Here is a 12,340-nt window from a genome sequence, read left to right on the forward strand (position 1 = left end):
TCTTTTTTTTTCAGTTTGAGTTTGTATGAAAGGAGGCTGCAAAGTTAAGCAGCAGTGTATTTAATTATTTCTTTCAGTAATCCATCAATGAATTTCTGCTGAGAATTTATCTCAAAGCTAAAAGGAAAAGGGTTTTATGAGGTTAAAATATCAATGACTTCATATTTACAGAACAAGTCAATGGAGAGACACTAATTATTCACCCGTTACAGTAAAAATATCCATATAATGAAACTACAGTGTGCACTGCCTCCCAGTGGGACGCTCCTATAACGGTCAGCGTCTTTCATTATAGGCGACAAGCAAATTAATTACTGGACACGAGTTACTCGGGAGTTTCAGTTAACTTTTAACAATAGCACATGCACATCAAAGGGGACGGCTCTGTAAATAACCATTAGACAGGTGCAACATCGCAAGCACACACCGAAGGCCAACTTTTTCCCTTGAAGGGTGAGCCAACCAGCGTCTGTCCTTGATTGCTGCCAGGGAACTTAAAGCATGGTTCTGCATGAATCAGTCCAAGAAGACACCACATGAAGCATGACAACCACACAAGCCAGCTTTGGTATGAGTGTTTGCAAACAGGAACTAGCCTGCAATCTGCTCCTCCCTCCCTCCCTCCCCTCTCCACCTCCCTCCTTCCCTCCCTCCATGCCTGCAGCCCCAGCTGTGCAGGGGCCTATTTTAAACATCCAAACTGCATGCTGGGATACACTGACACACAGTAAGCATTAATCAGATTGTCTTGCCATGATGGGAGCAGATGATAAGGCTATTACTAATCACTGAAATAACTTCCTGCCACCTGCCTTATACTCTTACCTTGTGCCAAAGTACAATACATAGTGATGAAACAGTTGAAGGAGCCTCTACAAGGCTGACAGCTGATCAAGTCCAGTGACGTGCTAAGCTCTACCACATCTGATGCCTACAGTTCAGAGTGATGGCCAGGCTGTGACATTTCCATACGAGATAAATCAATTGCAGTCAATGATTAAACAATGACATAAGCTTTTAGGCCACAAACTGGAGCCATTTTACTTCAGCTGGAGCTGGAGTCTAGTGGGTCTTAATGAAAGTACAGTAGCTGATGAAGAAGTGCAGAAACATATTGTACAGACATAATATAATATATGTTAATTATGCAATTAGTAAGATCAGTGAAATGTTCGAATTTGCAACAGAAAATCTCACACAACAGAGAGAATCAATAAAAAGAATCAATACAGAATCAATATGTTCTTGTACATAACGCCATACATACTGCTGTAATGTACATTTTTCTTATGAATATTGCTTTTTATTTCTATATTATCTGTATTTTATATTCTTTTACTGTTGTCTGCCTCTGCAAAACTGTACTGTAAATTTCCCCAGCATGGGAGGGCAACATTATTGTGTACATTATAAGTGATGTATTTTCTCATATTATCAATGCCTGCTGTTTTTAAAATGTGTGTGTTCATGCTCCAGCTAAAATGATACAAACTGCTTTCTTTTATCTCATTTTTTTTTGTTCTTGAGAAATCTTCAGCTCTCCAGATGAACTTCTGAAATGTTTTAGTTACAGTATGTTTGCTTCCTCTCATCCCACTGGAAACAATAATCAGAGTGTCGGTCTGTGAATTACTTGAACGGGGATGGAGAGTCACACTGACTGCTCATTCCACACAGATACTGTAAAAAAAGCCTCTGAAGTCTCGCTCCTCCTGGACGTGGTTGAAATCATGAACCAAGGAGCTGAAGGATGTGCATAAACTATTTTCTGTGTCACAAATCCATTCTGAGTCATTGCCACTGCCCCTGGATCACTCTGCTCCTACTTACATCCAAATCCTCAGCCGCACTAAGTACCAGAGCTCATGTAACTCACGCCAGCATGGATCTGCCTTGCCTCTTTAACACCTCTTCTGACCGGTCAAAGTGCTGAGCCAGCGGGCCGACGCTGAAATGAGAACGCTTTTAATGTTGCACAGTTTTAATCTGTCAAATTGCGTGGCTGGTTTGATGAATCACGATACTATAGATCTTTATTAAATATTAGATGGAAGCCACAGTCTTTGTATATCCCTCCTCGGCTCAGCCTCTGTTCTGTTATTTAGTGTTCACAAGTGGCTCATTGATTAATGTCTCATTTTAAAACATGATGTATGAAGTTTACTCCACCACTGAATAGACGCTATCTGTCACCCTCTTTCACAGATGTAAAATAGATGAAATAGCTCGAGTTGAAGTGGAAGATTCTTGAGTCTTGAGATGCTCTAATCTTTAGATTTATGAGGAAAAAACAACAACTACAACTAAAATTGACAATTTAAAGATGGGAAGCCATTCTTCTTTCCATCACTGTAGTTTTAGGGATACCATTCCCATTGCTGTCCTGACGAAAACTGAAAAACTCAACCTAAACTTAGTTTGAAGTTGCAATTTTATGAGAAGAAAAACTTTGCAAGAAAAATTGCAAGAAAAATAAACTGACAACTTTGTGTTTTCTTTTTCAAACTCTATTTTTCAGATGGATTTATTTAGCAACAAGGAAATACAGTAGCCTACCAATATTGTAAATTAGGCCAGAATCATCGGATCATTGCGGTGCCTGTGCTCTTCCAAGAGATGTGTTTCCATCCTTAATGAAATTGTTATCAGTAATAATAATTTTACTTAAAGCCAGCTTTGGTATGAGTTTATGACTTTATGACTTTAAATTAGAAAACGTTTGGTTTTAATCTATGACATTACCTCTTCCAGCTAATTTTTTAAATTATTGTAACCTCCAGTGGCCTTATGCACCGTCATATCAAAATGTGATCAGGAAACTTAGACTGCCGATCATCAGCTAGTTATGGAAACTGTATCTTTACCTGTGTTTGTGTGGTGAGGTGCAGTCATAGATGCTCCGTTAGCTCATGAGCAGCTTCAGATGCCTCTCCGAGCACATGTTTGTCTCGTGTCGTCTGTCCGCATTATTCACAAGAGCAGCGACCGGTTTTAGCCGGGATATGTTGCTTTGCACCTCGGTAACAGCATCAGACGTGATTAATCTAAGATTTGTGACACAGATGCTTCTGTTACATTCTTACTATTCCTGCTGTTGTCATTTCCTGTTTTAGCCCGTGTGCTGTGTAAAAGCTTTTTTAATGTCATTATTATTATTCCATTACTCGTCACCTCTTCCATCCGTTTTTCCAGCCGCAGCGCCGCTGACCCTGCAGAGAGAGGCCAATGCGACGTCTGTCACTATGTCGACTTTACAGCTCCATGTGCTAGAAGACAAATGGTTGTAAGTATACCCGCTACACTCCCCGGCATGATGGGACACGGTGCCAGGCATACCCGGCTGGGCCACAACTAGACTGCTGTCCACTAAAGTACAAGCTGGTGGCGTTTAAACCCAGCGCTACAGTATCTGTGAGCAGAGACTGAGACGCTGATATTTCACACTGTCTTGATTTCCTCCCGGGCTAGACGATGCCGGCGTTGGCAGCCATGTTGGAGCTGTAACTGCAGAGGGAGATAAGTGTCGTGACTCCAAGGTTTCATTACCTCCTGCACGGTTTAGCACTGGATAGCATTAGCTGTTAATGGCCCTTCTAACTAAAAGGGGTGATTCAGACAGACAGCATTCAGCCCATAAAGCCTCCACGGAAAGCATCCTGCTAAATAAGGATACACTCTTAAAACACAAGGTGTCGTTTTCAACACTCCGTGTGGCTACTTTCCGGGAGCATGTATTTGTGGCTCTTTTCAAGAGGATTATGTGTTTGATAACACGCAACAAGTTGTTTTGTTGGAAAGCGACACACGCAAGCCGCATTGCAGGCCTTGACATCAAGTCATCAAGTCTGAATATAATTAAAATGCTTAAAGTTAACATACAAATGAAGGGATTAGTCTGCCTTGATGATATTAATTGATACATTTCAAGTGTTAAATGTTGGTTTTGAGCCATCAAACTCCTCCAGTTCCAAGGAAGACATCAACACAAGTAAACTAATATTGGCGTTAAGAGTTTCCTTGATGGTCATAAGATGAAAGCTGTACCTCGGCTCATCTACAAGTATGTAACAAGGTTAGTAAGATTTCATTACGAGGGAATCTAAATTTAGCCGAGCAACTTATCAAATCAAATAGAAAAAAAAAGATGTACAATCAGAGTTTGGGGCTGCTAAGATCTATTATTCAATAAGAGAGCCCCGACGTAATCTATAGTGTATCCAAGAAATTTGCTGCAGTGCACTGATGTTCCTGAAATTAGATCTGTCTTATTTGCTTTTTATTCATATGCCTAACGTGCATGTGTGTGAATAAATGTATGACATAATTTCATTGTTCTGCTTGACTCTGCTCAATTTGTACCTGTAAAATGAAATAAAGATTGCGCTCGTGTTCGGTTGTGTGCGACTATAATAGATTCTCAGCAGGGACTTTTGTCCAATTCCACAGAGCTAATCCAGCGTTTTCCCTTCATTTTTTAACTACATACATACAGTGTGTCAGTGTGTAAATATGTGTGTGAAGAGGAAGAGAGAAGACATTTGATAGCCTCACTGTACCAATATCTCTGACAGTATTATGACTGTGTTGTTAGCCATGACTATATTGGCGGACTGTTAAACAGATTAAAATGTTAATCTTTTTCCCCTGTACTGTACTCATGTTTTAGGATTTTCTATGTACAACTTTAAAGCAGCTACAGAAGAGCAGCAGACGGTTGCAAAAGTTCACTGAAGTGCACACACCCGCTCCACAAGCACATGCATGTGTAACACCTTTTTTCTTCAAGCTCTGTTAATAGCAGTGGATCTTAAATTGAGATGTTTAATGAGCCCCCCAGATTGGCCTTTGACAGGGCATACATTTATTATATGCTCTACTGTACGCTGCCCGTGTATGGGCTGCACGGCTGGGTTTTCCATGCTGTAAACTCGGGGTGTAAAAGGTCAAGGGCCATTTGGGCATGTCAAGTGGATTTGGCAGCACATAGCAGGCATCTTGTCTCTGTGATAGGTAATAAAAGCGAACAAATTAAAAGCCGGATGCCGCTCCCAAGATTGGTGACATTTACACACTGATCATCCTGTTTACGGCGACAGCGTTTGCCAAAAACCGGGGCCGTTGTCTCGACATGTGTCATTGACCTATTTTTCTCCCAAAGATAGTCAGTTATGTTGGCGTCTTTGCACTTGTGAGAGGCGCTGGTGCAGCAGCGTTTACATCAGGAAAGGTCAAATGTATACTTGACTTGGTCTCTTTGGATTTGCACTGTACTGGAAGTTTTTTTTTAGCCGCTCACCAGTTTGCATTTTTTGTAGTTTCTCTTCTACTGATCAGAAACTGTCCGATGGCGCTGTGAGCTCCCAGCAGCCCCAGTGTCCAATAAAACCAACATATGGTCGTGTGTCATTTGCTTCATGTGGCCCCTTAACTCACCGAGAGGCTGACAGTGTGGGTCTGTGACGAGGCCCGGTCTCACCCGATGCCATACCATGCCTCTTTGATATAGTGATTTACGACACATGCAACGGTGCAGGAACATAATGTTAAAACATAGCATGTTGTCGGCAGGGGATACAGACTCAAAGACTGTTTGTACGGGTTCACAATGTTCGGCGGCCTTATCATACCGAGACTAATCCTGCTTGTTCGGCCCTGGACTCACAAACAGCAGAGTCAGGTTTCCAGCCCTCCTCAGTCTACTCTGGGACTGTGATGACAGGGGACAATCCTGTAATAGAGTTCAGCTCTTATTATCAACATGCTGTAAAACTGTATGAAGGTGATTTTCATGGACTAACGTGGAATGCCAGCCTGTTTATCACATCTGATCTATGGACTGATCTGATATATGTGCAGTCTATATGATGTAACATGTAAACACAAGTGCTGCTATCCAAAGATTATCTGTTACTTGTTTGATTCTGGTTTTTGTTCAATCAGTGTAATCCAAATGGGTGGAAATCTTACATAAAATTAAAAATACATCAATATTCAATATTAAGATAAATATTATTATGGGGTGTACATGACTCGCCCCCCATGATTGTTAATTTTCTGTCTCCATGTGCAGGCATTTGTGCTCACGTGCTGTTCCTACTGCCCACTTCATATAGATATATTGAAGCTGGAAGGAAAATCAAGATGCAATTAAAAAGAAGCACACACCAAAATAGGCTGTCACCAACATTCAGCCCCCACACACCCCCCCACACCCCCTTGGCCACTCATCCTAAATGGTCTCTTGCTGCCCTCTAGAGTACTATTACACCTCTCTCTTTCTCTCTCTGTCTCACACACATGCACACACACACGCACACATGAATCAACACATATTTTCACAGTCACACAGGGGTTTGTAGAGAGCTCCTCTCTTTAGAGCAGTGGGACAAGAACAGGCCAAATAAGTTACGACAGTCAGCACTGTGACATTTCCAAAGATGGTGGTGCCTCACCTGCACCATTACAAAGAAGAATTGTGTATTTAAACCAAATTAGACCAACTGTGCATAGAAAACATAAAGCATTATTTTCACGACAGTTAAAGTACAGTAGTAGTGGTGTTAGGGCATAAAGGTGGTTGAAGTGATAAAATAGTTGTAGGGGAAGTATTAAAACTGCTGGTAATGCACTAGAGGAGTCAGCTGCAGTGCATGCGTGGCCTCCTCGCTGCGCCATTGTAATAGTTAAAACTCCCACAAACATGACGGTGCCTGCAGTCTAGGGGATTCATCTCTCCCTTTGCATAGCTTTGTGGTGATGTCTTCATCACTGAGGCGTGTAGCGAGCTGCTTCCGTGATCCGTTTAGTGTCGGCAGAAGTCCTGCATGTCCCCTCAGGTAAGCCTCTGTCAGACTCCAGACAGATAAAGCAATATGAAGAATAACAAAGTGGAGGACGTATCCCAGAGTTCCACCTCGAGGCGGTCGGGCAGTTTGTTTTTGCCCAAGACCTGTCAAATTCTGAAGAAGGGCTTAAAGTGGGGAATAACCCCAAGAGATGAGCAAATGGTGTGAGACAAAAAACAGACGTTCAGCCTTCCAACTTTTTACTGGAAATATGCACAATAAGATCTAAACCGCAGCCCTGACAACTGTTAATCATATCATGACATGATTGCTTACGACAATGAGTTGAGATGAAATATTAAGACCTGTGTCTATTTATCGATGTGTCAATATTTCTACTGATCTGGCAAACCACTTTTTATCAAACAGGAACTTTCTCTTTTTTTTCTTTTTTTTTTTTTTTTTACATGATAATGACCTTGTTTTAAGTGGGATGGCGTTGACAGGGACACTGTGAGCTGGACTTTTTCTTTTTTTTTCTTTTTTGACTGGCTGCTGAGTGGCCATCCAGGGTGGGCAAGGTGTCAGACGGCCTCATGGGTCCTCAGGCCATCTGTTTGGGGTCCTACTTTAGCAGGGGAGATGTGTGGCCGTTTTCTGCTTAATTAGGTCCAGTAAACAGGCACTCATCAAAAAGCAGCTGCTAACGTCCCCATTAAGACACAAACACACACACACAGATACACGTACGCACGCACGAGGACACAGAAACAGACGTGCCGCGGCGATAAAAATCACACAAACACATCGGTAATGGCCGCGGTGATGATTAAGGTCAGTTCGGAGGAGTGAACTCTCTCACCTTGACCACTTGACCCACGCTGACACCCGAGAGCCTCCCACTGTTCACGTGTCTCGTTACGAAGCCGAGACGTAAAAGACACGTTTGGAATCCTGAGTGTCCTAATGCGCGTTGTTTACCACCGCATTACCTCGGCACACTGTGTTTGTTGTGCAAGCACAGTGAATGAGTGTGTTGCACATGTGCGTAAAGACGAAACAGTTGCCACATTATCACCTCAGAAAAATTACAGGGAGCATGAGAGTGCAAACAATCAAATGCCTAATAGCACAATTATGGAGCTGTGTGGATGGCCCCCACACTGAAATAAAACAAGCCAACAGGAGAAGCAGGAGCCGCATTTCCACATCTCGCACCCCAACCTCCTTGTTTGTGATTTCACACAACAAAGTTGTAAACTGGAGGGAAATATACTTAACCACACTGGACGTTTGCCAAATTTCCATAGGGCATTAGCAACCAACTGGTGCAGGCTCATTAAAGAGCAGAGAAACCTATAACCATTAAAAGGCCATTAAGCAGCATGTAATTTTGTGGAACTAAATGGTGGAGAGTAATCAAAAGCACATGAAGCCCAGCTGGGCGACTGGGCAAACTGTTTCGATTAGGGAGAAATCCATCATCGACAATGGCAGCTTTTTGGGGGGTCAATTTTCCTGTGCACTTGATTCTTTTTCCTCTGTCACTTCCACTCTCTCTCTCTTTCTCTGTCTGCAGTTTTCATGCTCTTTGTCATTAGGATCATTATTACGGCTACACAGCGACTGACAAAATCTCTATGTATATACACCTGTATTGCGACACTAAATCACAAAATGAGGCTGAGATGTCAGCCCCCTCTAGCATGGAGGTAATAAGTAACATTAGTAAATCCCTCATGTCAGATATGGACACAGCCTCCAGGAGGTCACTGACATTTATTTTACAATAGAGCTACAAAATAGAAACTGCCAGTAAAGTTCCTTTTATGTCTATATATACAGAAGAATATGGACTCACCCCTATTATTATTATGATGATGTTGATTTGTCTGTGTCAGATGGATGTTATGTGATATAAGACAATAAAAAGTCAAGTCATCTGCGTTCAATTTAGCCACAGTGTCATGTTGTTTGTGTAATACTTCAGTTTTCCAAAAAGTTCCAGGTGCTGCATGGACTTCCAACTCCTGATTGAGGTTTTAAAATAAACTTTATACTCACTTATTCTGTAATTAATTAACAGATTATCAGATACACTGCTGGATGAGAACGATGCAATGAGTTTAAAGTATAACCGGTAAAATCTGGCTCCTCTCAGATGTGGGTTTTTCACTAAAAAACAATGGATCTGCAATCGATCAGACAGCATAAAGTATTGTATAAATATTATGTTTCTCCATTACCCATCAGCCCACCCGTACATGTTGCATTGACAGTTCGCATGCACAAAATTCATTCACTAACTTCACTTCAAATCTGACTCCAGGCAAAAGCATTTCAGAGAAAGGCAACTACCCTGGGCCTTGTAAAAGTCATGTCAAATTCTCAGACCAGCTCCCTGTAGTGGTAAATGGTGTCCAAGAGTAAGTTTATTACGTGTAAAATGTCATTAGGCCAGTCAAGGCACATATTTCTCAGGCTGTTCTGGCTTTGGAGGCCATTTTGACAGGCCAGACTCTGATTAGTCAAATTAGGAGCGAATTTGGACTGACACGCCTTTCAGGGGTTAAATCAAGTGCATGCCACCTTGTTTCAATCAAACAGCATTCACACTCAGAGCAGAACATTGGGAACATTCATCCTCTCTACATTAAAGCTTCAAGGTCTTAAGTACACGTTTGGCCCGTAAAAAGGAGGTTGATGAGAAAAAGCAGGTTTTTAAAGCGGCGTATCAGAAATTCTTCAGAGGAGCCAGACAAAAGGAACATTGATGTTGATGCTGATGAAATTATCCTCATAAAGTTTTTTATTAGATAAAAACTAGCAAATAGTTGACCCCTCTATATGTGGGAAAACAGAGGCACCGATAAACTGTCCATGTCTACATGTTTAAGTTTACAGACTTACCCACGGTGGAGACAACACACAACACATTCACAGCTTTGCATGTTGAATTGACAACATGGAGGTTTTTGTCCAAATAAAGATCACATATGATAGAGAGAGTCTGGGTAAAGTCTAATCTATTTGTCCAAAGATTGAAGAACCAAGGGGAACATGGTCAGCATGAGGACAAAGAGGTTTGACTGCATGGAAATGCTGAATACTAATCTGTTTCATGCATTATTCGGTGAGGAAAAAATGATTGATGAGTTTATTCCGCCCATTCGCAACTTCTCAAACAATCCAAAAATAATAAAGGTTCACTGGGCCATTAGATAATTTTTTTCCTGGTAAATATAAATTATATCTAATCAGCAGTTACTGTTTTTTTTAATAGTTATTTTAAGCTAGATTGTAATTTGATGTGACTAATGGATGTTGTATATCATGTATATTCAGTCGGGTGTGAACCCCACGAGGAGTAGCTGCTGCATTACCGCCAGCCAACCTTGATCCAAATAAAGGAATAAAGCCCGTGTACATATATAATACAGTAGTAAATTTGAAACTTTGCAGGTGTGCTACATCAGCGCACACTTCGACCTGTTGACGTGAGGGTGTACCGACAATAAAAGCAAAAGGAGAAAGGGTAGTAGAGATTGAGCATGACAACAGGATCCTCAGGTGGAGGAGGAAGGCGAAGGAGGATCTAATACATCAGCGGTGGAAGGTAGGGGAGAGAGGGACATGAACGCTTTCTCCTTTCAACACCTCATTTACTACAGCTACACATCTGTCTGTTCGACCGGTCGAGGCACAGAGGAAACATCAGGGCTTCACACACTGCCCATTCTTCACAATAAGACTGTATGAAGGCCATGGTGGTCGGAGGGGAATCCCACAACCTGAGCGTCTGTGCTGCATTCGCTCGCTCTTCTGGTGATGCACAGCATTTCATCATCAAATGTAAGGTTCCTATTTCTGTTTTGCTTCAAAATGTACTCTAAAATATCCAGAGTATGACAAGAAGTGCTGAAACTTAGAAATAATGCCGTACTGCAGCCACTCTGCATCAGAGCATAAAGTACGTCTGCAAGTTACTCACATTTAATCTCAAAGAGTGCGCCGAACACTTTGCAGAAATGCTAATTTACTCCAAGAGTTTTTTTATTTGTTCGTTTTTGTAGAGGACAGATGCTGCAAATCCAACTTGGTTTAGTTGATTTCATTTATTTTACAGAGTCACTGACATTGAGCCAAGACTTTAACGTGCGGGCCAGTTAATCTGGGAAATGAAGGAGAGAAAGTGAGTGTTTGCCTCGTAAAGGTGCAGCATGCCTTTGCAAAAGAAAGTGAAGTTGGAGCGCAATTCATTACCGTCCATTTTATTGCTTTGCAGAGATACTGAGAAAAGCTTTTGCTTCCAGTCTGATCCTGGTTAAATGTTCTGAACATGTTGCATCAGTGTCTCCACTGTATCTCTATCTATCCTGTGTTCCTCCTTTCCTGACTCCACTGCAGCTTTCGCTCCTGCATGAAAGGAACCCACAAATAAAATGTATTTCTATGAGAGAGATTTATTCACTAGTAACACTGTTAGTCAACAAGACCACTATTTTATTTTGTATTTTTTTCTTTTCTTTTCTTTTTTTTAATTGGTTGATACATTTATTTTTCATGGATGTTGCAATCAGGGAAATAAAAGTAGATAAAAGGATAAACAATAACAATTGCAAAGACACAAATTGATGATGATTGGGAATAATTTGAAGTCTTACTAATATTGTAGAAACATTAATACAATAATTTCATCATAATTTCTATGCAGTCATGATTTCTCTTGCAGCATATGCTCTAGTAAAGACATCACAGGTGCATGTTAAGATATTTAGCGTGCACCTTCTGATAAGTACACCCTTGTAATTCAAATGATAAGGTTCTGTATTATGTAACGACAACCACTACTTATATAGCGCGTCCTTTTCCAGACACTACCATCTTTTAAAAGAGCAGTGGAGGTTTACTATGGCTGCAGGGCACAATCAGGTGATGCAACCCCTCATAGCGCTCTGATGAAAAGACTGTGGCTCCCTCCACCGTGAAAGTCAACTAATTATTTCACATGTTCCACAGGTAATAAATAGTGGGGAGTCAGGTGAAAACAGCAACTCTGAGCTCATTAAGGGCTCGGTATTACAGAGATTTTGGCACTTCAGACGGTTTCTGTCCATTTGAAGTCGGGAAGGAACGTGGTGAGTTTCATTAATACCAAGCAGGAGAACAGACAACCTTTACAAAGGTGGAGAAGTCAGAGGCAAACTAATGTGGAATCAGGTATGGCTCGCCACGCACGGCACGCCTCCAATTAAAACTATGCATTGAACTGTGGTATAGATCTTAGCATGTGAGCTATAAACCAGAGTGTTAACATGTGTTTGTGCTGTAATTAAGAACATGATTTGGGTTTTGAGTAGAATAAAACTGTGCAGCTTACTGACAGTTACTAAACCCACAGTAACACACACACACTGTTTAATCTTTGTATCAAAACATAAAATATAAATCATATGAAAATAACTATGAAGCTCTGTTTGGCCTCCTTTTTTTTAAAGACCTTGACCAAGCCTTCAGCATTCAGCTCACTGCAGTACATTATTTTGTCCTCACAC

Source organism: Trachurus trachurus (genome assembly GCF_905171665.1).
Source record: "Trachurus trachurus genome assembly, chromosome: 15".
NCBI lineage: Eukaryota > Metazoa > Chordata > Actinopteri > Carangiformes > Carangidae > Trachurus > Trachurus trachurus.